The following is a 25695-nucleotide window of genomic DNA, read 5'->3' as shown; positions in this document are numbered from 1 at the left end:
AAGTTCAAGGAATGACATTGCATCCAGGCACTTACAGCTCTTTGTGCCCTAATGCCATGACACAAAAACATAATGTGAAAAAACTTAGCAGAGGATGGTTTCGATCCATCGACCTCTGGGTTATGGGCCCAGCACGCTTCCGCTGCGCCACTCTGCTGGTTGGAGAACAAGAGCTTTTCTGGGCTTTTACAGCCTACAAACCGACAACCCTAGACCCAGTTTCGAGTGAAGCGGGCAGTAGGCCTTACAAAGCCAAACAACCTGCAACCACGCACTCCCATCCCATGGCCTTTTGCAGACAGGCCTCATTTCTCTAGCTCACACCCTAACTGCCAACACCCCTTCCCCTTCTCTCTCTGTCTCTCTCTCTCTCTCTCTCTCTCTCTCGCAAATAGATACTTTACTTCCCAGGTGCAACAAAACAAGCCTTCTCGAGCTGGCAGATATGGGAAGGAAGGAAGGAAGGGCCAGTTTGGAAACTCAACTCAATTACCATAAATCCCCTGCTAAGGGTTATGGGAGGGAGGAATGAAGGAACTTTGCTTCAGGGAAAGGGCTGCTGCTGCTTCAGCATGTGAGGAGCGCAGCCACACGTTTCACCTTCCTCAGTATGTTGGTTTACAGGATGAGAGAGATCCTGAAACCTGACTCTAATAGGCTGAGGTGCTGTGCTCGGTGGCCTGCTGGGACCTTTGCCCGTCAGGGCAAGGCGAATAGGCCTTTGTCAGGCCTTCGTCAGGGCTTTGTCGGGGAGGGGCCAGGAGCCCTGCTCGCTTCAATCCCCTCACCGATAGACAGTTGCAGAAACTAGGATGCAAGAACCTTTCCTGGATGGGGTTTTGATTTTCACGAAAAGTGTGTCAGCTTTGCTTTCAGCATGAGTCTGATTTCCAAAAAATGCATTTTGAACAATTTAAAGATTTGACCTACGTTGGCCGGGAATCGAACCCGGGTCAACTGCTTGGAAGGCAGCTATGCTCACCACTATACCACCAACGCCTGCCTGTCTGGGCTATCTGATGGAGCGCCCCTTAGAAATAAGAATAAGTCATTGGCTGGGAATGAAAAAAGCTTGCGTTTGACGCAGAAGCAGTTCGCATCATGAGGTCTTGCCGGTCAGCCCAACATTTCCCCGGGACCCCTTAAAAAAGGAGCTTGGTTTTAAGTTTGGTTTGATTGAACAGTACATTTTGTTGGCTGGGCTGGGACCCTCTCCTATTTAGCGCAAGAGTGGAACGAGGCAGCAAGTTCAAGGAATGACATTGCATCCAGGCACTTACAGCTCTTTGTGCCCTAATGCCATGACAAAAAAACATAATTTGAAAAAACTTAGCAGAGGATGGTTTAGATCCATCGACCTCTGGGTTATGGGCCCAGCATGCTTCCGCTGCGCCACTCTGCTGGTTGGAGAACAAGAGCTTTTCTGGGCTTTTACAGCCTACAAACCGACAACCCTAGACCCAGTTTCGAGTGAAGCGGGCAGTAGGCCTTACAAAGCCAAACAACCTGCAACCACGCACTCCCATCCCATGGCCTTTTGCAGACAGGCCTCATTTCTCTAGCTCACACCCTAACTGCCAACACCCCTTCCCCTTCTCTCTCTGTCTCTCTCTCCCTGTCTCTCTCTCTCATTCTCTCTCTCTCGCAAATAGATACTTTACTTCCCAGGTGCAACAAAACAAGCCTGCTCGAGCTGGCAGATATGGGAAGGAAGGAAGGAAGGGCCAGTTTGGAAACTCAACTCAATTACCATACATCCCCTGCTAAGGGTTATGGGAGGGAGGAATGAAGGAACTTTGCTTCAGGGAAAGGGCTGCTGCTGCTTCAGCATGTGAGGAGCGCAGCCACACGTTTCACCTTCCTCAGTATGTTGGTTTACAGGATGAGAGAGATCCTGAAACCTCACTCTAATAGGCTGAGGTGCTGTGCTCGGTGGCCTGCTGGGACCTTTGCCCGTCAGGGCAAGGCGAATAGGCCTTTGTCAGACCTTCGTCAGGGCTTTGTCGGGGAGGGGCCAGGAGCCCTGCTCGCTTCAATCCCCTCACCGATAGACAGTTGCAGAAACTAGGATGCAAGAACCTTTCCTGGATGGGGTTTTGATTTTCACGAAAAGTGTGTCAGCTTTGATTTCAGCATGAGTCTGATTTCCAAAAAATGCATTTTGAACAATTTAAAGATTTGACCTGCGTTGGCCGGGAATCGAACCCGGGTCAACTGCTTGGAAGGCAGCTATGCTCACCACTATACCACCAACGCCTGCCTGTCTGGGCTATCTGATGGAGCGCCCCTTAGAAATAAGAATAAGTCATTGGCTGGGAATGAAAAAAGCTTGCGTTTGACGCAGAAGCAGTTCGCATCATGAGGTCTTGCCGGTCAGCCCAACATTTCCCCGGGACCCCTTAAAAAAGGAGCTTGGTTTTAAGTTTGGTTTGATTGAACAGTACATTTTGTTGGCTGGGCTGGGACCCTCTCCTATTTAGCGCAAGAGTGGTTCGAGGCAGCAAGTTCAAGGAATGACATTGCATCCAGGCACTTACAGCTCTTTGTGCCCTAATGCCATGACACAAAAACATAATTTGAAAAAACTTAGCAGAGGATGGTTTCGATCCATCGACCTCTGGGTTATGGGCCCAGCACGCCTCCGCTGCGCCACTCTGCTGGTTGGAGAACAAGAGCTTTTCTGGGCTTTTACAGCCTACAAACCGACAACCCTAGACCCAGTTTCGAGTGAAGCGGGCAGTAGGCCTTACAAAGCCAAACAACCTGCAACCACGCACTCCCATCCCATGGCCTTTTGCAGACAGGCCTCATTTCTCTAGCTCACACCCTAACTGCCAACACCCCTTCCCCTTCTCTCTCTGTCTCTCTCTCTCTGTCTCTCTCTCTCATTCTCTCTCTCTCGCAAATAGATACTTTACTTCCCAGGTGCAACAAAACAAGCCTTCTCGAGCTGGCAGATATGGGAAGGAAGGAAGGAAGGGCCAGTTTGGAAACTCAACTCAATTACCATAAATCCCCTGCTAAGGGTTATGGGAGGGAGGAATGAAGGAACTTTGCTTCAGGGAAAGGGCTGCTGCTGCTTCAGCATGTGAGGAGCGCAGCCACACGTTTCACCTTCCTCAGTATGTTGGTTTACAGGATGAGAGAGATCCTGAAACCTCACTCTAATAGGCTGAGGTGCTGTGCTCGGTGGCCTGCTGGGACCTTTGCCCGTCAGGGCAAGGCGAATAGGCCTTTGTCAGGCCTTTGTCGGGGAGGGGCCAGGAGCCCTGCTCGCTTCAATCCCCTCACCGATAGACAGTTGCAGAAACTAGGATGCAAGAACCTTTCCTGGATGGGGTTTTGATTTTCACGAAAAGTGTGTCAGCTTTGCTTTCAGCATAAGTCTGATTTCCAAAAAATGCATTTTGAACAATTTAAAGATTTGATCTGCGTTGGGCGGGAATGGAACCCGGGTCAACTGCTTGGAAGGCAGTTATGCTCACCACTATACCACCAACGCCTGCCTGTCTGGGCTATCTGATGGAGCGCCCCTTAGAAATAAGAATAAGTCATTGGCTGGGAATGAAAAAAGCTTGCGTTTGACGCAGAAGCAGTTCGCATCATGAGGTCTTGCCGGTCAGCCCAACATTTCCCCGGGACCCCTTAAAAAAAGAGCTTGGTTTTAAGTTTGGTTTGATTGAACAGTACATTTTGTTGGCTGGGCTGGGACCCTCTCCTATTTAGCGCAAGAGTGGAACGAGGCAGCAAGTTCAAGGAATGACATTGCATCCAGGCACTTACAGCTCTTTGTGCCCTAATGCCATGACACAAAAACATAATTTGAAAAAACTTAGCAGAGGATGGTTTCGATTCATCGACCTCTGGGTTATGGGCCCAGCACGCTTCCGCTGCGCCACTCTGCTGGTTGGAGACAAGAGCTTTTCTGGGCTTTTACAGCCTACAAACCGACAACCATAGACCCAGTTTCGAGTGAAGCGGGCAGTAGGCCTTACAAAGCCAAACAACCTGCAACCACGCACTCCCATCCCATGGCCTTTTGCAGACAGGCCTCATTTCTCTAGCTCACACCCTAACTGCCAACACACCTTCCCCTTCTCTCTCTGTCTCTCTCTCTCTGTCTCTCTCTCTCATTCTCTCTCTCTCGCAAATAGATACTTTACTTCCCAGGTGCAACAAAACAAGCCTTCTCGAGCTGGCAGATATGGGAAGGAAGGAAGGAAGGGCCAGTTTGGAAACTCAACTCAATTAACATAAATCCCCTGCTAAGGGTTATGGGAGGGAGGAATGAAGGAACTTTGCTTCAGGGAAAGGGCTGCTGCTGCTTCAGCATGTGAGGAGCGCAGCCACACGTTTCACCTTCCTCAGTATGTTGGTTTACAGGATGAGAGAGATCCTGAAACCTCACTCTAATAGGCTGAGGTGCTGTGCTCGGTGGCCTGCTGGGACCTTTGCCCGTCAGGGCAAGGCGAATAGGCCTTTGTCAGGCCTTCGTCAGGGCTTTGTCGGGGAGGGGCCAGGAGCCCTGCTCGCTTCAATCCCCTCACCGATAGACAGTTGCAGAAACTAGGATGCAAGAACCTTTCCTGGATGGGGTTTTGATTTTCACGAAAAGTGTGTCAGCTTTGCTTTCAGCATGAGTCTGATTTCCAAAAAATGCATTTTGAACAATTTAAAGATTTGATTTGCGTTGGCCGAACCCGGGTCAACTGCTTGGAAGGCAGCTATGCTCACCACTATACCACCTACGCCTGCCTGTCTGGGCTATCTGATGGAGTGCCCCTTAGAAATAAGAATAAGTCATTGGCTGGGAATGAAAAAAGCTTGCGTTTGACGCAGAAGCAGTTCGCATCATGAGGTCTTGCCGGTCAGCCCAACATTTCCCCGGGACCCCTTAAAAAAGGAGCTTGGTTTTAAGTTTGGTTTGATTGAACAGTACATTTTGTTGGCTGGGCTGGGACCCTCTCCTATTTAGCGCAAGAGTGGAACGAGGCAGCAAGTTCAAGGAATGACATTGCATCCAGGCACTTACAGCTCTTTGTGCCCTAATGCCATGACACAAAAACATAATTTGAAAAAACTTAGCAGAGGATGGTTTCGATCCATCGACCTCTGGGTTATGGGCCCAGCACGCTTCCGCTGCGCCACTCTGCTGGTTGGAGAACAAGAGCTTTTCTGGGCTTTTACAGCCTACAAACCGACAACCCTAGACCCAGTTTCGAGTGAAGCGGGCAGTAGGCCTTACAAAGCCAAACAACCTGCAACCACGCACTCCCATCCCATGGCCTTTTGCAGACAGGCCTCATTTCTCTAGCTCACACCCTAACTGCCAACACCCCTTCCCCTTCTCTCTCTGTCTCTCTCTCTCTGTCTCTCTCTCTCGCAAATAGATACTTTACTTCCCAGGTGCAACAAAACAAGCCTTCTCGAGCTGGCAGATATGGGAAGGAAGGAAGGAAGGGCCAGTTTGGAAACTCAACTCAATTACCATAAATCCCCTGCTAAGGGTTATGGGAGGGAGGAATGAAGGAACTTTGCTTCAGGGAAAGGGCTGCTGCTGCTTCAGCATGTGAGGAGCGCAGCCACACGTTTCACCTTCCTCAGTATGTTGGTTTACAGGATGAGAGAGATCCTGAAACCTGACTCTAATAGGCTGAGGTGCTGTGCTCGGTGGCCTGCTGGGACCTTTGCCCGTCAGGGCAAGGCGAATAGGCCTTTGTCAGGCCTTCGTCAGGGCTTTGTCGGGGAGGGGCCAGGAGCCCTGCTCGCTTCAATCCCCTCACCGATAGACAGTTGCAGAAACTAGGATGCAAGAACCTTTCCTGGATGGGGTTTTGATTTTCACGAAAAGTGTGTCAGCTTTGCTTTCAGCATGAGTCTGATTTCCAAAAAATGCATTTTGAACAATTTAAAGATTTGACCTGCGTTGGGAATCGAACCCGGGTCAACTGCTTGGAAGGCAGCTATGCTCACCACTATACCACCAACGCCTGCCTGTCTGGGCTATCTGATGGAGCGCCCCTTAGAAATAAGAATAAGTCATTGGCTGGGAATGAAAAAAGCTTGCGTTTGACGCAGAAGCAGTTCGCATCATGAGGTCTTGCCGGTCAGCCCAACATTTCCCCGGGACCCCTTAAAAAAGGAGCTTGGTTTTAAGTTTGGTTTGATTGAACAGTACATTTTGTTGGCTGGGCTGGGACCCTCTCCTATTTAGCGCAAGAGTGGAACGAGGCAGCAAGTTCAAGGAATGACATTGCATCCAGGCACTTACAGCTCTTTGTGCCCTAATGCCATGACACAAAAACATAATTTGAAAAAACTTAGCAGAGGATGGTTTAGATCCATAGACCTCTGGGTTATGGGCCCAGCATGCTTCCGCTGCGCCACTCTGCTGGTTGGAGAACAAGAGCTTTTCTGGGCTTTTACAGCCTACAAACCGACAACCCTAGACCCAGTTTCGAGTGAAGCGGGCAGTAGGCCTTACAAAGCCAAACAACCTGCAACCACGCACTCCCATCCCATGGCCTTTTGCAGACAGGCCTCATTTCTCTAGCTCACACCCTAACTGCCAACACCCCTTCCCCTTCTCTCTCTGTCTCTCTCTCCCTGTCTCTCTCTCTCATTCTCTCTCTCTCGCAAATAGATACTTTACTTCCCAGGTGCAACAAAACAAGCCTGCTCGAGCTGGCAGATATGGGAAGGAAGGAAGGAAGGGCCAGTTTGGAAACTCAACTCAATTACCATAAATCCCCTGCTAAGGGTTATGGGAGGGAGGAATGAAGGAACTTTGCTTCAGGGAAAGGGCTGCTGCTGCTTCAGCATGTGAGGAGCGCAGCCACACGTTTCACCTTCCTCAGTATGTTGGTTTACAGGATGAGAGAGATCCTGAAACCTCACTCTAATAGGCTGAGGTGCTGTGCTCGGTGGCCTGCTGGGACCTTTGCCCGTCAGGGCAAGGCGAATAGGCCTTTGTCAGGCCTTTGTCGGGGAGGGGCCAGGAGCCCTGCTCGCTTCAATCCCCTCACCGATAGACAGTTGCAGAAACTAGGATGCAAGAACCTTTCCTGGATGGGGTTTTGATTTTCACGAAAAGTGTGTCAGCTTTGCTTTCAGCATGAGTCTGATTTCCAAAAAATGCATTTTGAACAATTTAAAGATTTGATCTGCGTTGGCCGGGAATGGAACCTGGGTCAACTGCTTGGAAGGCAGCTATGCTCACCACTATACCACCAACGCCTGCCTGTCTGGGCTATCTGATGGAGCGCCCCTTAGAAATAAGAATAAGTCATTGGCTGGGAATGAAAAAAGCTTGCGTTTGACGCAGAAGCAGTTCGCATCATGAGGTCTTGCCGGTCAGCCCAACATTTCCCCGGGACCCCTTAAAAAAAGAGCTTGGTTTTAAGTTTGGTTTGATTGAACAGTACATTTTGTTGGCTGGGCTGGGACCCTCTCCTATTTAGCGCAAGAGTGGAACGAGGCAGCAAGTTCAAGGAATGACATTGCATCCAGGCACTTACAGCTCTTTGTGCCCTAATGCCATGACACAAAAACATAATTTGAAAAAACTTAGCAGAGGATGGTTTCGATTCATCGACCTCTGGGTTATGGGCCCAGCACGCTTCCGCTGCGCCACTCTGCTGGTTGGAGACAAGAGCTTTTCTGGGCTTTTACAGCCTACAAACCGACAACCATAGACCCAGTTTCGAGTGAAGCGGGCAGTAGGCCTTACAAAGCCAAACAACCTGCAACCACGCACTCCCATCCCATGGCCTTTTGCAGAGAGGCCTCATTTCTCTAGCTCACACCCTAACTGCCAACACACCTTCCCCTTCTCTCTCTGTCTCTCTCTCTCTGTCTCTCTCTCTCATTCTCTCTCTCTCGCAAATAGATACTTTACTTCCCAGGTGCAACAAAACAAGCCTTCTCGAGCTGGCAGATATGGGAAGGAAGGAAGGAAGGGCCAGTTTGGAAACTCAACTCAATTACCATAAATCCCCTGCTAAGGGTTATGGGAGGGAGGAATGAAGGAACTTTGCTTCAGGGAAAGGGCTGCTGCTGCTTCAGCATGTGAGGAGCGCAGCCACACGTTTCACCTTCCTCAGTATGTTGGTTTACAGGATGAGAGAGATCCTGAAACCTCACTCTAATAGGCTGAGGTGCTGTGCTCGGTGGCCTGCTGGGACCTTTGCCCGTCAGGGCAAGGCGAATAGGCCTTTGTCAGGCCTTCGTCAGGGCTTTGTCGGGGAGGGGCCAGGAGCCCTGCTCGCTTCAATCCCCTCAACGATAGACAGTTGCAGAAACTAGGATGCAAGAACCTTTCCTGGATGGGGTTTTGATTTTCACGAAAAGTGTGTCAGCTTTGCTTTCAGCATGAGTCTGATTTCCAAAAAATGCATTTTGAACAATTTAAAGATTTGATCTGCGTTGGCCGAACCCGGGTCAACTGTTTGGAAGGCAGCTATGCTCACCACTATACCACCAACGCCTGCCTGTCTGGGCTATCTGATGGAGTGCCCCTTAGAAATAAGAATAAGTCATTGGCTGGGAATGAAAAAAGCTTGCGTTTGACGCAGAAGCAGTTCGCATCATGAGGTCTTGCCGGTCAGCCCAACATTTCCCCGGGACCCCTTAAAAAAGGAGCTTGGTTTTAAGTTTGGTTTGATTGAACAGTACATTTTGTTGGCTGGGCTGGGACCCTCTCCTATTTAGCGCAAGAGTGGAACGAGGCAGCAAGTTCAAGGAATGACATTGCATCCAGGCACTTACAGCTCTTTGTGCCCTAATGCCATGACACAAAAACATAATTTGAAAAAACTTAGCAGAGGATGGTTTCGATCCATCGACCTCTGGGTTATGGGCCCAGCACGCTTCCGCTGCGCCACTCTGCTGGTTGGAGAACAAGAGCTTTTCTGGGCTTTTACAGCCTACAAACCGACAACCCTAGACCCAGTTTCGAGTGAAGCGGGCAGTAGGCCTTACAAAGCCAAACAACCTGCAACCACGCACTCCCATCCCATGGCCTTTTGCAGACAGGCCTCATTTCTCTAGCTCACACCCTAACTGCCAACACCCCTTCCCCTTCTCTCTCTGTCTCTCTCTCTCTGTCTCTCTCTCTCGCAAATAGATACTTTACTTCCCAGGTGCAACAAAACAAGCCTTCTCGAGCTGGCAGATATGGGAAGGAAGGAAGGAAGGGCCAGTTTGGAAACTCAACTCAATTACCATAAATCCCCTGCTAAGGGTTATGGGAGGGAGGAATGAAGGAACTTTGCTTCAGGGAAAGGGCTGCTGCTGCTTCAGCATGTGAGGAGCGCAGCCACACGTTTCACCTTCCTCAGTATGTTGGTTTACAGGATGAGAGAGATCCTGAAACCTGACTCTAATAGGCTGAGGTGCTGTGCTCGGTGGCCTGCTGGGACCTTTGCCCGTCAGGGCAAGGCGAATAGGCCTTTGTCAGGCCTTCGTCAGGGCTTTGTCGGGGAGGGGCCAGGAGCCCTGCTCGCTTCAATCCCCTCACCGATAGACAGTTGCAGAAACTAGGATGCAAGAACCTTTCCTGGATGGGGTTTTGATTTTCACGAAAAGTGTGTCAGCTTTGCTTTCAGCATGAGTCTGATTTTCAAAAAATGCATTTTGAACAATTTAAAGATTTGACCTGCGTTGGGTCAACTGCTTGGAAGGCAGCTATGCTCACCACTATACCACCAACGCCTGCCTGTCTGCGCTATCTGATGGAGCGCCCCTTAGAAATAAGAATAAGTCATTGGCTGGGAATGAAAAAAGCTTGCGTTTGACGCAGAAGCAGTTCGCATCATGAGGTCTTGCCGGTCAGCCCAACATTTCCCCGGGACCCCTTAAAAAAGGAGCTTGGTTTTAAGTTTGGTTTGATTGAACAGTACATTTTGTTGGCTGGGCTGGGACCCTCTCCTATTTAGCGCAAGAGTGGAACGAGGCAGCAAGTTCAAGGAATGACATTGCATCCAGGCACTTACAGCTCTTTGTGCCCTAATGCCATGACACAAAAACATAATTTGAAAAAACTTAGCAGAGGATGGTTTAGATCCATCGACCTCTGGGTTATGGGCCCAGCATGCTTCCGCTGCGCCACTCTGCTGGTTGGAGAACAAGAGCTTTTCTGGGCTTTTACAGCCTACAAACCGACAACCCTAGACCCAGTTTCGAGTGAAGCGGGCAGTAGGCCTTACAAAGCCAAACAACCTGCAACCACGCACTCCCATCCCATGGCCTTTTGCAGACAGGCCTCATTTCTCTAGCTCACACCCTAACTGCCAACACCCCTTCCCCTTCTCTCTCTGTCTCTCTCTCCCTGTCTCTCTCTCTCATTCTATCTCTCTCGCAAATAGATACTTTACTTCCCAGGTGCAACAAAACAAGCCTGCTCGAGCTGGCAGATATGGGAAGGAAGGAAGGAAGGGCCAGTTTGGAAACTCAACTCAATTACCATAAATCCCCTGCTAAGGGTTATGGGAGGGAGGAATGAAGGAACTTTGCTTCAGGGAAAGGGCTGCTGCTGCTTCAGCATGTGAGGAGCGCAGCCACACGTTTCACCTTCCTCAGTATGTTGGTTTACAGGATGAGAGAGATCCTGAAACCTCACTCTAATAGGCTGAGGTGCTGTGCTCGGTGGCCTGCTGGGACCTTTGCCCGTCAGGGCAAGGCGAATAGGCCTTTGTCAGGGCTTTGTCGGGGAGGGGCCAGGAGCCCTGCTCGCTTCAATCCCCTCACCGATAGACAGTTGCAGAAACTAGGATGCAAGAACCTTTCCTGGATGGGGTTTTGATTTTCACGAAAAGTGTGTCAGCTTTGCTTTCAGCATGAGTCTGATTTCCAAAAAATGCATTTTGAACAATTTAAAGATTTGACCTGCATTGGCCGGGAATCGAACCCGGGTCAACTGCTTGGAAGGCAGCTATGCTCACCACTATACCACCAACGCCTGCCTGTCTGGGCTATCTGATGGAGCGCCCCTTAGAAATAAGAATAAGTCATTGGCTGGGAATAAAAAAAGCTTGCGTTTGACGCAGAAGCAGTTCGCATCATGAGGTCTTGCCGGTCAGCCCAACATTTCCCCGGGACCCCTTAAAAAAGGAGCTTGGTTTTAAGTTTGGTTTGATTGAACAGTACATTTTGTTGGCTGGGCTGGGACCCTCTCCTATTTAGCGCAAGAGTGGAACGAGGCAGCAAGTTCAAGGAATGACATTGCATCCAGGCACTTACAGCTCTTTGTGCCCTAATGCCATGACACAAAAACATAATTTGAAAAAACTGAGCAGAGGATGGTTTCGATCCATCGACCTCTGGGTTATGGGCCCAGCACGCTTCCGCTGCGCCACTCTGCTGACTGGAGAACGAGAGCTTTTCGGGGCTTTTACAGCCTACAAACCGACAACCCTAGACCCAGTTTCGAGTGAAGCGGGCAGTAGGCCTTACAAAGCCAAACAACCTGCAACCACGCACTCCCATCCCATGGCCTTTTGCAGACAGGCCTCATTTCTCTAGCTCACACCCTAACTGCCAACACCCCTTCCCCTTCTCTCTCTGTCTCTCTCTCTCTGTCTCTCTCTCTCATTCTCTCTCTCTCGCAAATAGATACTTTACTTCCCAGGTGCAACAAAACAAGCCTTCTCGAGCTGGCAGATATGGGAAGGAAGGAAGGAAGGGCCAGTTTGGAAACTCAACTCAATTACCATAAATCCCCTGCTAAGGGTTATGGGAGGGAGGAATGAAGGAACTTTGCTTCAGGGAAAGGGCTGCTGCTGCTTCAGCATGTGAGGAGCGCAGCCACACGTTTCACCTTCCTCAGTATGTTGGTTTACAGGATGAGAGAGATCCTGAAACCTCACTCTAATAGGCTGAGGTGCTGTGCTCGGTGGCCTGCTGGGACCTTTGCCCGTCAGGGCAAGGCGAATAGGCCTTTGTCAGACCTTCGTCAGGGCTTTGTCGGGGAGGGGCCAGGAGCCCTGCTCGCTTCAATCCCCTCACCGATAGACAGTTGCAGAAACTAGGATGCAAGAACCTTTCCTGGATGGGGTTTTGATTTTCACGAAAAGTGTGTCAGCTTTGCTTTCAGCATGAGTCTGATTTCCAAAAAATGCATTTTGAACAATTTAAAGATTTGATCTGCGTTGGCCGGGAATGGAACCCGGGTCAACTGCTTGGAAGGCAGCTATGCTCACCACTATACCACCAACGCCTGCCTGTCTGGGCTATCTGATGGAGCGCCCCTTAGAAATAAGAATAAGTCATTGGCTTGGAATAAAAAAAGCTTGCGTTTGACGCAGAAGCAGTTCGCATCATGAGGTCTTGCCGGTCAGCCCAACATTTCCCCGGGACCCCTTAAAAAAGGAGCTTGGTTTTAAGTTTGGTTTGATTGAATAGTACATTTTGTTGGCTGGGCTGGGACCCTCTCCTATTTAGCGCAAGAGTGGAACGAGGCAGCAAGTTCAAGGAATGACATTGCATCCAGGCACTTACAGCTCTTTGTGCCCTAATGCCATGACACAAAAACATAATTTGAAAAAACTTAGCAGAGGATGGTTTCGATCCATCGACCTCTGGGTTATGGGCCCAGCACGCTTCCGCTGTGCCACTCTGCTGGCTGGAGAATGAGAGCTTTTCGGGGCTTTTACAGCCTACAAACCGACAACCCTAGACCCAGTTTCGAGTGAAGCGGGCAGTAGGCCTTACAAAGCCAAACAACCTGCAACCACGCACTCCCATCCCATGGCCTTTTGCAGACAGGCCTCATTTCTCTAGCTCACACCCTAACTGCCAACACCCCTTCCCCTTCTCTCTCTGTCTCTCTCTCTCTGTCTCTCTCTCTCATTCTCTCTCTCTCGCAAATAGATACTTTACTTCCCAGGTGCAACAAAACAAGCCTTCTCGAGCTGGCAGATATGGGAAGGAAGGAAGGAAGGGCCAGTTTGGAAACTCAACTCAATTACCATAAATCCCCTGCTAAGGGTTATGGGAGGGAGGAATGAAGGAACTTTGCTTCAGGGAAAGGGCTGCTGCTGCTTCAGCATGTGAGGAGCGCAGCCACACGTTTCACCTTCCTCAGTATGTTGGTTTACAGGATGAGAGAGATCCTGAAACCTCACTCTAATAGGCTGAGGTGCTGTGCTCGGTGGCCTGCTGGGACCTTTGCCCGTCAGGGCAAGGCGAATAGGCCTTTGTCAGACCTTCGTCAGGGCTTTGTCGGGGAGGGGCCAGGAGCCCTGCTCGCTTCAATCCCCTCACCGATAGACAGTTGCAGAAACTAGGATGCAAGAACCTTTCCTGGATGGGGTTTTGATTTTCACGAAAAGTGTGTCAGCTTTGCTTTCAACATGAGTCTGATTTCCAAAAAATGCATTTTGAACAATTTAAAGATTTGATCTGCGTTGGCCGGGAATGGAACCCGGGTCAACTGCTTGGAAGGCAGCTATGCTCACCACTATACCACCAACGCCTGCCTGTCTGGGCTATCTGATGGAGCGCCCCTTAGAAATAAGAATAAGTCATTGGCTGGGAATAAAAAAAGCTTGCGTTTGACGCAGAAGCAGTTCGCATCATGAGGTCTTGCCGGTCAGCCCAACATTTCCCCGGGACCCCTTAAAAAAGGAGCTTGGTTTTAAGTTTGGTTTGATTGAACAGTACATTTTGTTGGCTTGGCTGGGACCCTCTCCTATTTAGCGCAAGAGTGGAACGAGGCAGCAAGTTCAAGGAATGACATTGCATCCAGGCACTTACAGCTCTTTGTGCCCTAATGCCATGACACAAAAACATAATTTGAAAAAACTTAGCAGAGGATGGTTTCGATCCATCGACCTCTGGGTTATGGGCCCAGCACGCTTCCGCTGCGCCACTCTGCTGGCTGGAGAACGAGAGCTTTTCGGGGCTTTTACAGCCTACAAACCGACAACCCTAGACCCAGTTTCGAGTGAAGCGGGCAGTAGGCCTTACAAAGCCAAACAACCTGCAACCACGCACTCCCATCCCATGGCCTTTTGCAGACAGGCCTCATTTCTCTAGCTCACACCCTAACTGCCAACACCCCTTCCCCTTCTCTCTCTGTCTCTCTCTCTCTGTCTCTCTCTCTCATTCTCTCTCTCTCGCAAATAGATACTTTACTTCCCAGGTGCAACAAAACAAGCCTTCTCGAGCTGGCAGATATGGGAAGGAAGGAAGGAAGGGCCAGTTTGGAAACTCAACTCAATTACCATAAATCCCCTGCTAAGGGTTATGGGAGGGAGGAATGAAGGAACTTTGCTTCAGGGAAAGGGCTGCTGCTGCTTCAGCATGTGAGGAGCGCAGCCACACGTTTCACCTTCCTCAGTATGTTGGTTTACAGGATGAGAGAGATCCTGAAACCTCACTCTAATAGGCTGAGGTGCTGTGCTCGGTGGCCTGCTGGGACCTTTGCCCGTCAGGGCAAGGCGAATAGGCCTTTGTCAGACCTTCGTCAGGGCTTTGTCGGGGAGGGGCCAGGAGCCCTGCTCGCTTCAATCCCCTCACCGATAGACAGTTGCAGAAACTAGGATGCAAGAACCTTTCCTGGATGGGGTTTTGATTTTCACGAAAAGTGTGTCAGCTTTGCTTTCAGCATGAGTCTGATTTCCAAAAAATGCATTTTGAACAATTTAAAGATTTGATCTGCGTTGGCCGGGAATGGAACCCTGGTCAACTGCTTGGAAGGCAGCTATGCTCACCACTATACCACCAACGCCTGCCTGTCTGGGCTATCTGATGGAGCGCCCCTTAGAAATAAGAATAAGTCATTGGCTGGGAATAAAAAAAGCTTGCGTTTGACGCAGAAGCAGTTCGCATCATGAGGTCTTGCCGGTCAGCCCAACATTTCCCCGGGACCCCTTAAAAAAGGAGCTTGGTTTTAAGTTTGTTTTGATTGAACAGTACATTTTGTTGGCTGGGCTGGGACCCTCTCCTATTTAGCGCAAGAGTGGAACGAGGCAGCAAGTTCAAGGAATGACATTGCATCCAGGCACTTACAGCTCTTTGTGCCCTAATGCCATGACACAAAAACATAATTTGAAAAAACTTAGCAGAGGATGGTTTCGATCCATCGACCTCTGGGTTATGGGCCCAGCACGCTTCCGCTGCGCCACTCTGCTGGCTGGAGAACGAGAGCTTTTCGGGGCTTTTACAGCCTACAAACCGACAACCCTAGACCCAGTTTCGAGTGAAGCGGGCAGTAGGCCTTACAAAGCCAAACAACCTGCAACCACGCACTCCCATCCCATGGCCTTTTGCAGACAGGCCTCATTTCTCTAGCTCACACCCTAACTGCCAACACCCCTTCCCCTTCTCTCTCTGTCTCTCTCTCTCTGTCTCTCTCTCTCATTCTCTCTCTCTCGCAAATAGATACTTTACTTCCCAGGTGCAACAAAACAAGCCTTCTCGAGCTGGCAGATATGGGAAGGAAGGAAGGAAGGGCCAGTTTGGAAACTCAACTCAATTACCATAAATTCCCTGCTAAGGGTTATGGGAGGGAGGAATGAAGGAACTTGCTTCAGGGAAAGGGCTGCTGCTGCTTCAGCATGTGAGGAGCGCAGCCACACGTTTCACCTTCCTCAGTATGTTGATTTACAGGATGAGAGAGATCCTGAAACCTCACTCTAATAGGCTGAGGTGCTGTGCTCGGTGGCCTGCTGGGACCTTTGCCCGTCAGGGCAAGGCGAATAGGCCTTTGTCAGACCTTCGTCAGGGCTTTGTCGGGGAGGGGCCAGGAGCCCTGCTCGCTTCAATCCCCTCACCGATAGACAGTTGCAGAAACTAGGATGCAAGAACCTTTCCTGGATGGGGTTTTGATTTTCACGAAAAGTGTGTCAGCTTTGCTTTCAGCATGAGTCTGATTTCCAAAAAATGCATTTTGAACAATTTAAAGATTTGATCTGCGTTGGCCGGGAATGGAACCCGGGTCAACTGCTTGGAAGGCAGCTATGCTCACCACTATACCACCAACGCCTGCCTGTCTGGGCTATCTGATGGAGCGCCCCTTAGAAATAAGAATAAGTCATTGGCTGGGAATGAAAAAAGCTTGCGTTTGACGCAGAAGCAGTTCGCATCATGAGGTCTTGCCGGTCAGCCCAACATTTCCCCGGGACCCCTTAAAAAAGGAGCTTGGTTTTAAGTTTGGTTTGATTGAACAGTACATTTTGTTGGCTGGGCTGGGACCCTCTCCTATTTAGCGCAAGAGTGGAACGAGGCAGCAAGTTCAAGGAATGACATTGCATCCAGGCACTTACAGCTCTTTGTGCCCTAATGCCATGACACAAAAACATAATTTGAAAAAACTTAGCAGAGGATGGTTTCGATCCATCGACCTCTGGGTTATGGGTCCAGCACGCTTCCGCTGCGCCACTCTGCTGGCTGGAGAACGAGAGCTTTTCGGGGCTTTTACAGCCTACAAACCGACAACCCTAGACCCAGTTTCGAGTGAAGCGGGCAGTAGGCCTTACAAAGCCAAACAACCTGCAACCACGCACTCCCATCCCATGGCCTTTTGCAGACAGGCCTCATTTCTCTAGCTCACACCCTAACTGCCAACACCCCTTCCCCTTCTCTCTCTGTCTCTCTCTCTCTGTCTCTCTCTCTCATTCTCTCTCTCTCGCAAATAGATACTTTACTTCCCAGGTGCAACAAAACAAGCCTTCTCGAGCTGGCAGATATGGGAAGGAAGGAAGGAAGGGCCAGTTTGGAAACTCAACTCAATTACCATAAATCCCCTGCTAAGGGTTATGGGAGGGAGGAATGAAGGAACTTTGCTTCAGGGAAAGGGCTGCTGCTGCTTCAGCATGTGAGGAGCGCAGCCACACGTTTCACCTTCCTCAGTATGTTGGTTTACAGGATGAGAGAGATCCTGAAACCTCACTCTAATAGGCTGAGGTGCTGTGCTCGGTGGCCTGCTGGGACCTTTGCCCGTCAGGGCAAGGCGAATAGGCCTTTGTCAGACCTTCGTCAGGGCTTTGTCGGGGAGGGGCCAGGAGCCCTGCTCGCTTCAATCCCCTCACCGATAGACAGTTGCAGAAACTAGGATGCAAGAACCTTTCCTGGATGGGGTTTTGATTTTCACGAAAAGTGTGTCAGCTTTGCTTTCAGCATGAGTCTGATTTCCAAAAAATGCATTTTGAACAATTTAAAGATTTGATCTGCGTTGGCCGGGAATGGAACCCGGGTCAACTGCTTGGAAGGCAGCTATGCTCACCACTATACCACCAACGCCTGCCTGTCTGGGCTATCTGATGGAGCGCCCCTTAGAAATAAGAATAAGTCATTGGCTGGGAATAAAAAAAGCTTGCGTTTGACGCAGAAGCAGTTCGCATCATGAGGTCTTGCCGGTCAGCCCAACATTTCCCCGGGACCCCTTAAAAAAGGAGCTTGGTTTTAAGTTTGGTTTGATTGAACAGTACATTTTGTTGGCTGGGCTGGGACCCTCTCCTATTTAGCGCAAGAGTGGAACGAGGCAGCAAGTTCAAGGAATGACATTGCATCCAGGCACTTACAGCTCTTTGTGCCCTAATGCCATGACACAAAAACATAATTTGAAAAAACTTAGCAGAGGATGGTTTCGATCCATCGACCTTTGGGTTATGGGCCCAGCACGCTTCCGCTGCGCCACTCCGCTGGCTGGAGAACGAGAGCTTTTCGGGGCTTTTACAGCCTACAAACCGACAACCCTAGACCCAGTTTCGAGTGAAGCGGGCAGTAGGCCTTACAAAGCCAAACAACCTGCAACCACGCACTCCCATCCCATGGCCTTTTGCAGACAGGCCTCATTTCTCTAGCTCACACCCTAACTGCCAACACCCCTTCCCCTTCTCTCTCTGTCTCTCTCTCTCTGTCTCTCTCTCTCATTCTCTCTCTCTCGCAAATAGATACTTTACTTCCCAGGTGCAACAAAACAAGCCTTCTCGAGCTGGCAGATATGGGAAGGAAGGAAGGAAGGGCCAGTTTGGAAACTCAACTCAATTACCATAAATCCCCTGCTAAGGGTTATGGGAGGGAGGAATGAAGGAACTTTGCTTCAGGGAAAGGGCTGCTGCTGCTTGAGCATGTGAGGAGCGCAGCCACACGTTTCACCTTCCTCAGTATGTTGGTTTACAGGATGAGAGAGATCCTGAAACCTCACTCTAATAGGCTGAGGTGCTGTGCTCGGTGGCCTGCTGGGACCTTTGCCCGTCAGGGCAAGGCGAATAGGCCTTTGTCAGACCTTCGTCAGGGCTTTGTCGGGGAGGGGCCAGGAGCCCTGCTCGCTTCAATCCCCTCACCGATAGACAGTTGCAGAAACTAGGATGCAAGAACCTTTCCTGGATGGGGTTTTGATTTTCACGAAAAGTGTGTCAGCTTTGCTTTCAGCATGAGTCTGATTTCCAAAAAATGCATTTTGAACAATTTAAAGATTTGATCTGCGTTGGCCGGGAATGGAACCCGGCTCAACTGCTTGGAAGGCAGCTATGCTCACCACTATACCACCAACGCCTGCCTGTCTGGGCTATCTGATGGAGCGCCCCTTAGAAATAAGAATAAGTCATTGGCTGGGAATAAAAAAAGCTTGCGTTTGACGCAGAAGCAGTTCGCATCATGAGGTCTTGCCGGTCAGCCCAACATTTCCCCGGGACCCCTTAAAAAAGGAGCTTGGTTTTAAGTTTGGTTTGATTGAACAGTACATTTTGTTGGCTGGGCTGGGACCCTCTCCTATTTAGCGCAAGAGTGGAACGAGGCAGCAAGTTCAAGGAATGACATTGCATCCAGGCACTTACAGCTCTTTGTGCCCTAATGCCATGACACAAAAACATAATTTGAAAAAACTTAGCAGAGGATGGTTTCGATCCATCGACCTCTGGGTTATGGGCCCAGCACGCTTCCGCTGCGCCACTCTGCTGGCTGGAGAACGAGAGCTTTTCGGGGCTTTTACAGCCTACAAACCGACAACCCTAGACCCAGTTTCGAGTGAAGCGGGCAGTAGGCCTTACAAAGCCAAACAACCTGCAACCACGCACTCCCATCCCATGGCCTTTTGCAGACAGGCCTCATTTCTCTAGCTCACACCCTAACTGCCAACACCCCTTCCCCTTCTCTCTCTGTCTCTCTCTCTCTGTCTCTCTCTCTCATTCTCTCTCTCTCGCAAATAGATACTTTACTTCCCAGGTGCAACAAAACAAGCCTTCTCGAGCTGGCAGATATGGGAAGGAAGGAAGGAAGGGCCAGTTTGGAAACTCAACTCAATTACCATAAATTCCCTGCTAAGGGTTATGGGAGGGAGGAATGAAGGAACTTTGCTTCAGGGAAAGGGCTGCTGCTGCTTCAGCATGTGAGGAGCGCAGCCACACGTTTCACCTTCCTCAGTATGTTGGTTTACAGGATGAGAGAGATCCTGAAACCTCACTCTAATAGGCTGAGGTGCTGTGCTCGGTGGCCTGCTGGGACCTTTGCCCGTCAGGGCAAGGCGAATAGGCCTTTGTCAGACCTTCGTCAGGGCTTTGTCGGGGAGGGGCCAGGAGCCCTGCTCGCTTCAATCCCCTCACCGATAGACAGTTGCAGAAACTAGGATGCAAGAACCTTTCCTGGATGGGGTTTTGATTTTCACGAAAAGTGTGTCAGCTTTGCTTTCAGCATGAGTCTGATTTCCAAAAAATGCATTTTGAACAATTTAAAGATTTGATCTGCGCTGGCCGGGAATGGAACCCGGGTCAACTGCTTGGAAGGCAGCTATGCTCACCACTATACCACCAACGCCTGCCTGTCTGGGCTATCTGATGGAGCGCCCCTTAGAAATAAGAATAAGTCATTGGCTGGGAATGAAAAAAGCTTGCGTTTGACGCAGAAGCAGTTCGCATCATGAGGTCTTGCCGGTCAGCCCAACATTTCCCCGGGACCCCTTAAAAAAGGAGCTTGGTTTTAAGTTTGGTTTGATTGAACAGTACATTTTGTTGGCTGGGCTGGGACCCTCTCCTATTTAGCGCAAGAGTGGAACGAGGCAGCAAGTTCAAGGAATGACATTGCATCCAGGCACTTACAGCTCTTTGTGCCCTAATGCCATGACACAAAAACATAATTTGAAAAAACTTAGCAGAGGATGGTTTCGATCCATCGACCTCTGGGTTATGGGCCCAGCACGCTTCCGCTGCGCCACTCTGCTGGTTGGAGAACAAGAGCTTTTCTGGGCTTTTACAGCCTACAAACCGACAACCCTAGACCCAGTTTCGAGTGAAGCGGGCAGTAGGCCTTACAAAGCCAAACAACCTGCAACCACGCACTCCCATCCCATGGCCTTTTGCAGACAGGCCTCATTTCTCTAGCTCACACCCTAACTGCCAACACCCCTTCCCCTTCTCTCTCTGTCTCTCTCTCTCTGTCTCTCTCTCTCATTCTCTCTCTCTCGCAAATAGATACTTTACTTCCCAGGTGCAACAAAACAAGCCTTCTCGAGCTGGCAGATATGGGAAGGAAGGAAGGAAGGGCCAGTTTGGAAACTCAACTCAATTACCATAAATCCCCTGCTAAGGGTTATGGGAGGGAGGAATGAAGGAACTTTGCTTCAGGGAAAGGGCTGCTGCTGCTTCAGCATGTGAGGAGCGTAGCCACACGTTTCACCTTCCTCAGTATGTTGGTTTACAGGATGAGAGAGATCCTGAAACCTCACTCTAATAGGCTGAGGTGCTGTGCTCGGTGGCCTGCTGGGACCTTTGCCCGTCAGGGCAAGGCGAATAGGCCTTTGTCAGACCTTCGTCAGGGCTTTGTCGGGGAGGGGCCAGGAGCCCTGCTCGCTTCAATCCCCTCACCGATAGACAGTTGCAGAAACTAGGATGCAAGAACCTTTCCTGGATGGGGTTTTGATTTTCACGAAAAGTGTGTCAGCTTTGCTTTCAGCATGAGTCTGATTTCCAAAAAATGCATTTTGAACAATTTAAAGATTTGATCTGCGTTGGCCGGGAATGGAACCCGGGTCAACTGCTTGGAAGGCAGCTATGCTCACCACTATACCACCAACGCCTGCCTGTCTGGGCTATCTGATGGAGCGCCCCTTAGAAATAAGAATAAGTCATTGGCTGGGAATAAAAAAAGCTTGCGTTTGACGCAGAAGCAGTTCGCATCATGAGGTCTTGCCGGTCAGCCCAACATTTCCCCGGGACCCCTTAAAAAAGGAGCTTGGTTTTAAGTTTGGTTTCATTGAACAGTACATTTTGTTGGCTGGGCTGGGACCCTCTCCTATTTAGCGCAAGAGTGGAACGAGGCAGCAAGTTCAAGGAATGACATTGCATCCAGGCACTTACAGCTCTTTGTGCCCTAATGCCATGACACAAAAACATAATTTGAAAAAACTTAGCAGAGGATGGTTTCGATCCATCGACCTCTGGGTTATGGGCCCAGCACGCTTCCGCTGCGCCACTCTGCTGGCTGGAGAACGAGAGCTTTTCGGGGCTTTTACAGCCTACAAACCAACAACCCTAGACCCAGTTTCGAGTGAAGCGGGCAGTAGGCCTTACAAAGCCAAACAACCTGCAACCACGCACTCCCATCCCATGGCCTTTTGCAGACAGGCCTCATTTCTCTAGCTCACACCCTAACTGCCAACACCCCTTCCTCTTCTCTCTCTGTCTCTCTCTCTCTGTCTCTCTCTCTCATTCTCTCTCTCTCGCAAATAGATACTTTACTTCCCAGGTGCAACAAAACAAGCCTTCTCGAGCTGGCAGATATGGGAAGGAAGGAAGGAAGGGCCAGTTTGGAAACTCAACTCAATTACCATAAATTCCCTGCTAAGGGTTATGGGAGGGAGGAATGAAGGAACTTTGCTTCAGGGAAAGGGCTGCTGCTGCTTCAGCATGTGAGGAGCGCAGCCACACGTTTCACCTTCCTCAGTATGTTGGTTTACAGGATGAGAGAGATCCTGAAACCTCACTCTAATAGGCTGAGGTGCTGTGCTCGGTGGCCTGCTGGGACCTTTGCCCGTCAGGGCAAGGCGAATAGGCCTTTGTCAGACCTTCGTCAGGGCTTTGTCGGGGAGGGGCCAGGAGCCCTGCTCGCTTCAATCCCCTCACCGATAGACAGTTGCAGAAACTAGGATGCAAGAACCTTTCCTGGATGGGGTTTTGATTTTCACGAAAAGTGTGTCAGCTTTGCTTTCAGCATGAGTCTGATTTCCAAAAAATGCATTTTGAACAATTTAAAGATTTGATCTGCGTTGGCCGGGAATGGAACCCTGGTCAACTGCTTGGAAGGCAGCTATGCTCACCACTATACCACCAACGCCTGCCTGTCTGGGCTATCTGATGGAGCGCCCCTTAGAAATAAGAATAAGTCATTGGCTGGGAATAAAAAAAGCTTGCGTTTGACGCAGAAGCAGTTCGCATCATGAGGTCTTGCCGGTCAGCCCAACATTTCCCCGGGACCCCTTAAAAAAGGAGCTTGGTTTTAAGTTTGGTTTGATTGAACAGTACATTTTGTTGGCTGGGCTGGGACCCTCTCCTTTAGCGCAAGAGTGGAACGAGGCAGCAAGTTCAAGGAATGACATTGCATCCAGGCACTTACAGCTCTTTGTGCCCTAATGCCATGACACAAAAACATAATTTGAAAAAACTTAGCAGAGGATGGTTTCGATCCATCGACCTCTGGGTTATGGGCCCAGCACGCTTCCGCTGCGCCACTCTGCTGGCTGGAGAACGAGAGCTTTTCGGGGCTTTTACAGCCTACAAACCGACAACCCTAGACCCAGTTTCGAGTGAAGCGGGCAGTAGGCCTTACAAAGAGAAACAACCTGCAACCACGCACTCCCATCCCATGGCCTTTTGCAGACAGGCCTCATTTCTCTAGCTCACACCCTAACTGCCAACACCCCTTCCCCTTCTCTCTCTGTCTCTCTCTCTCTGTCTCTCTCTCTCATTCTCTCTCTCTCGCAAATAGATACTTTACTTCCCAGGTGCAACAAAACAAGCCTTCTCGAGCTGGCAGATATGGGAAGGAAGGAAGGAAGGGCCAGTTTGGAAACTCAACTCAATTACCATAAATCCCCTGCTAAGGGTTATGGGAGGGAGGAATGAAGGAACTTTGCTTCAGGGAAAGGGCTGCTGCTGCTTCAGCATGTGAGGAGCGTAGCCACACGTTTCACCTTCCTCAGTATGTTGGTTTACAGGATGAGAGAGATCCTGAAACCTCACTCTAATAGGCTGAGGTGCTGTGCTCGGTGGCCTGCTGGGACCTTTGCCCGTCAGGGCAAGGCGAATAGGCCTTTGTCAGACCTTCGTCAGGGCTTTGTCGGGGAGGGGCCAGGAGCCCTGCTCGCTTCAATCCCCTCACCGATAGACAGTTGCAGAAACTAGGATGCAAGAACCTTTCCTGGATGGGGTTTTGATTTTCACGAAAAGTGTGTCAGCTTTGCTTTCAGCATGAGTCTGATTTCCAAAAAATGCATTTTGAACAATTTAAAGATTTGATCTGCGTTGGCCGGGAATGGAACCCGGGTCAACTGCTTGGAAGGCAGCTATGCTCACCACTATACCACCAACGCCTGCCTGTCTGGGCTATCTGATGGAGCGCCCCTTAGAAATAAGAATAAGTCATTGGCTGGGAATAAAAAAAGCTTGCGTTTGACGCAGAAGCAGTTCGCATCATGAGGTCTTGCCGGTCAGCCCAACATTTCCCCGGGACCCCTTAAAAAAGGAGCTTGGTTTTAAGTTTGGTTTCATTGAACAGTACATTTTGTTGGCTGGGCTGGGACCCTCTCCTATTTAGCGCAAGAGTGGAACGAGGCAGCAAGTTCAAGGAATGACATTGCATCCAGGCACTTACAGCTCTTTGTGCCCTAATGCCATGACACAAAAACATAATTTGAAAAAACTTAGCAGAGGATGGTTTCGATCCATCGACCTCTGGGTTATGGGCCCAGCACGCTTCCGCTGCGCCACTCTGCTGGCTGGAGAACGAGAGCTTTTCGGGGCTTTTACAGCCTACAAACCAACAACCCTAGACCCAGTTTCGAGTGAAGCGGGCAGTAGGCCTTACAAAGCCAAACAACCTGCAACCACGCACTCCCATCCCATGGCCTTTTGCAGACAGGCCTCATTTCTCTAGCTCACACCCTAACTGCCAACACCCCTTCCTCTTCTCTCTCTGTCTCTCTCTCTCTGTCTCTCTCTCTCATTCTCTCTCTCTCGCAAATAGATACTTTACTTCCCAGGTGCAACAAAACAAGCCTTCTCGAGCTGGCAGATATGGGAAGGAAGGAAGGAAGGGCCAGTTTGGAAACTCAACTCAATTACCATAAATTCCCTGCTAAGGGTTATGGGAGGGAGGAATGAAGGAACTTTGCTTCAGGGAAAGGGCTGCTGCTGCTTCAGCATGTGAGGAGCGCAGCCACACGTTTCACCTTCCTCAGTATGTTGGTTTACAGGATGAGAGAGATCCTGAAACCTCACTCTAATAGGCTGAGGTGCTGTGCTCGGTGGCCTGCTGGGACCTTTGCCCGTCAGGGCAAGGCGAATAGGCCTTTGTCAGACCTTCGTCAGGGCTTTGTCGGGGAGGGGCCAGGAGCCCTGCTCGCTTCAATCCCCTCACCGATAGACAGTTGCAGAAACTAGGATGCAAGAACCTTTCCTGGATGGGGTTTTGATTTTCACGAAAAGTGTGTCAGCTTTGCTTTCAGCATGAGTCTGATTTCCAAAAAATGCATTTTGAACAATTTAAAGATTTGATCTGCGTTGGCCGGGAATGGAACCCTGGTCAACTGCTTGGAAGGCAGCTATGCTCACCACTATACCACCAACGCCTGCCTGTCTGGGCTATCTGATGGAGCGCCCCTTAGAAATAAGAATAAGTCATTGGCTGGGAATAAAAAAAGCTTGCGTTTGACGCAGAAGCAGTTCGCATCATGAGGTCTTGCCGGTCAGCCCAACATTTCCCCGGGACCCCTTAAAAAAGGAGCTTGGTTTTAAGTTTGGTTTGATTGAACAGTACATTTTGTTGGCTGGGCTGGGACCCTCTCCTATTTAGCGCAAGAGTGGAACGAGGCAGCAAGTTCAAGGAATGACATTGCATCCAGGCACTTACAGCTCTTTGTGCCCTAATGCCATGACACAAAAACATAATTTGAAAAAACTTAGCAGAGGATGGTTTCGATCCATCGACCTCTGGGTTATGGGCCCAGCACGCTTCCGCTGCGCCACTCTGCTGGCTGGAGAACGAGAGCTTTTCGGGGCTTTTACAGCCTACAAACCGACAACCCTAGACCCAGTTTCGAGTGAAGCGGGCAGTAGGCCTTACAAAGCCAAACAACCTGCAACCACGCACTCCCATCCCATGGCCTTTTGCAGACAGGCCTCATTTCTCTAGCTCACACCCTAACTGCCAACACCCCTTCCCCTTCTCTCTCTGTCTCTCTCTCTCTGTCTCTCTCTCTCATTCTCTCTCTCTCGCAAATAGATACTTTACTTCCCAGGTGCAACAAAACAAGCCTTCTCGAGCTGGCAGATATGGGAAGGAAGGAAGGAAGGGCCAGTTTGGAAACTCAACTCAATTACCATAAATTCCCTGCTAAGGGTTATGGGAGGGAGGAATGAAGGAACTTGCTTCAGGGAAAGGGCTGCTGCTGCTTCAGCATGTGAGGAGCGCAGCCACACGTTTCACCTTCCTCAGTATGTTGGTTTACAGGATGAGAGAGATCCTGAAACCTCACTCTAATAG

The 25695-nt window shown here is 50.0% G+C and overlaps 12 non-coding genes across 12 annotated transcripts; all 12 read right to left on the bottom strand.

Annotated features, from left to right (window-relative positions):
• Positions 1–85: 85 nt before the first annotated feature.
• On the bottom strand, positions 86–157 carry TRNAM-CAU (transfer RNA methionine (anticodon CAU)). The gene has a single exon. It is a non-coding gene; the product is annotated as a tRNA-Met (tRNA).
• A 2027-nt stretch (positions 158–2184) lies between these two features.
• TRNAG-UCC (transfer RNA glycine (anticodon UCC)) lies at positions 2185–2256 on the bottom strand. Its single transcript has one exon. It is a non-coding gene; the product is annotated as a tRNA-Gly (tRNA).
• A 2826-nt stretch (positions 2257–5082) lies between these two features.
• TRNAM-CAU (transfer RNA methionine (anticodon CAU)) lies at positions 5083–5154 on the bottom strand. Its single transcript has one exon. It is a non-coding gene; the product is annotated as a tRNA-Met (tRNA).
• Positions 5155–8816: 3662 nt separating this feature from the next.
• TRNAM-CAU (transfer RNA methionine (anticodon CAU)) lies at positions 8817–8888 on the bottom strand. The gene has a single exon. It is a non-coding gene; the product is annotated as a tRNA-Met (tRNA).
• A 4914-nt stretch (positions 8889–13802) lies between these two features.
• On the bottom strand, positions 13803–13874 carry TRNAM-CAU (transfer RNA methionine (anticodon CAU)). Its single transcript has one exon. It is a non-coding gene; the product is annotated as a tRNA-Met (tRNA).
• A 1185-nt stretch (positions 13875–15059) lies between these two features.
• Positions 15060–15131, bottom strand: TRNAM-CAU (transfer RNA methionine (anticodon CAU)). The gene has a single exon. It is a non-coding gene; the product is annotated as a tRNA-Met (tRNA).
• Positions 15132–18829: 3698 nt separating this feature from the next.
• On the bottom strand, positions 18830–18901 carry TRNAM-CAU (transfer RNA methionine (anticodon CAU)). The gene has a single exon. It is a non-coding gene; the product is annotated as a tRNA-Met (tRNA).
• Positions 18902–20086: 1185 nt separating this feature from the next.
• TRNAM-CAU (transfer RNA methionine (anticodon CAU)) lies at positions 20087–20158 on the bottom strand. The gene has a single exon. It is a non-coding gene; the product is annotated as a tRNA-Met (tRNA).
• Positions 20159–21343: 1185 nt separating this feature from the next.
• Positions 21344–21415, bottom strand: TRNAM-CAU (transfer RNA methionine (anticodon CAU)). The gene has a single exon. It is a non-coding gene; the product is annotated as a tRNA-Met (tRNA).
• Positions 21416–22598: 1183 nt separating this feature from the next.
• On the bottom strand, positions 22599–22670 carry TRNAM-CAU (transfer RNA methionine (anticodon CAU)). Its single transcript has one exon. It is a non-coding gene; the product is annotated as a tRNA-Met (tRNA).
• A 1185-nt stretch (positions 22671–23855) lies between these two features.
• TRNAM-CAU (transfer RNA methionine (anticodon CAU)) lies at positions 23856–23927 on the bottom strand. Its single transcript has one exon. It is a non-coding gene; the product is annotated as a tRNA-Met (tRNA).
• A 1185-nt stretch (positions 23928–25112) lies between these two features.
• Positions 25113–25184, bottom strand: TRNAM-CAU (transfer RNA methionine (anticodon CAU)). The gene has a single exon. It is a non-coding gene; the product is annotated as a tRNA-Met (tRNA).
• Between the last annotated feature and the right edge of the window lie 511 nt (positions 25185–25695).

Source organism: Ambystoma mexicanum, chromosome 6q (genome assembly GCF_040938575.1).
Source record: "Ambystoma mexicanum isolate Mex_15411 chromosome 6q, UKY_AmexF1_1, whole genome shotgun sequence".
In the NCBI taxonomy this organism is placed as follows: Eukaryota; Metazoa; Chordata; class Amphibia; order Caudata; family Ambystomatidae; genus Ambystoma; species Ambystoma mexicanum.
This window is presented reverse-complemented; position numbering and strand designations above follow the sequence as displayed.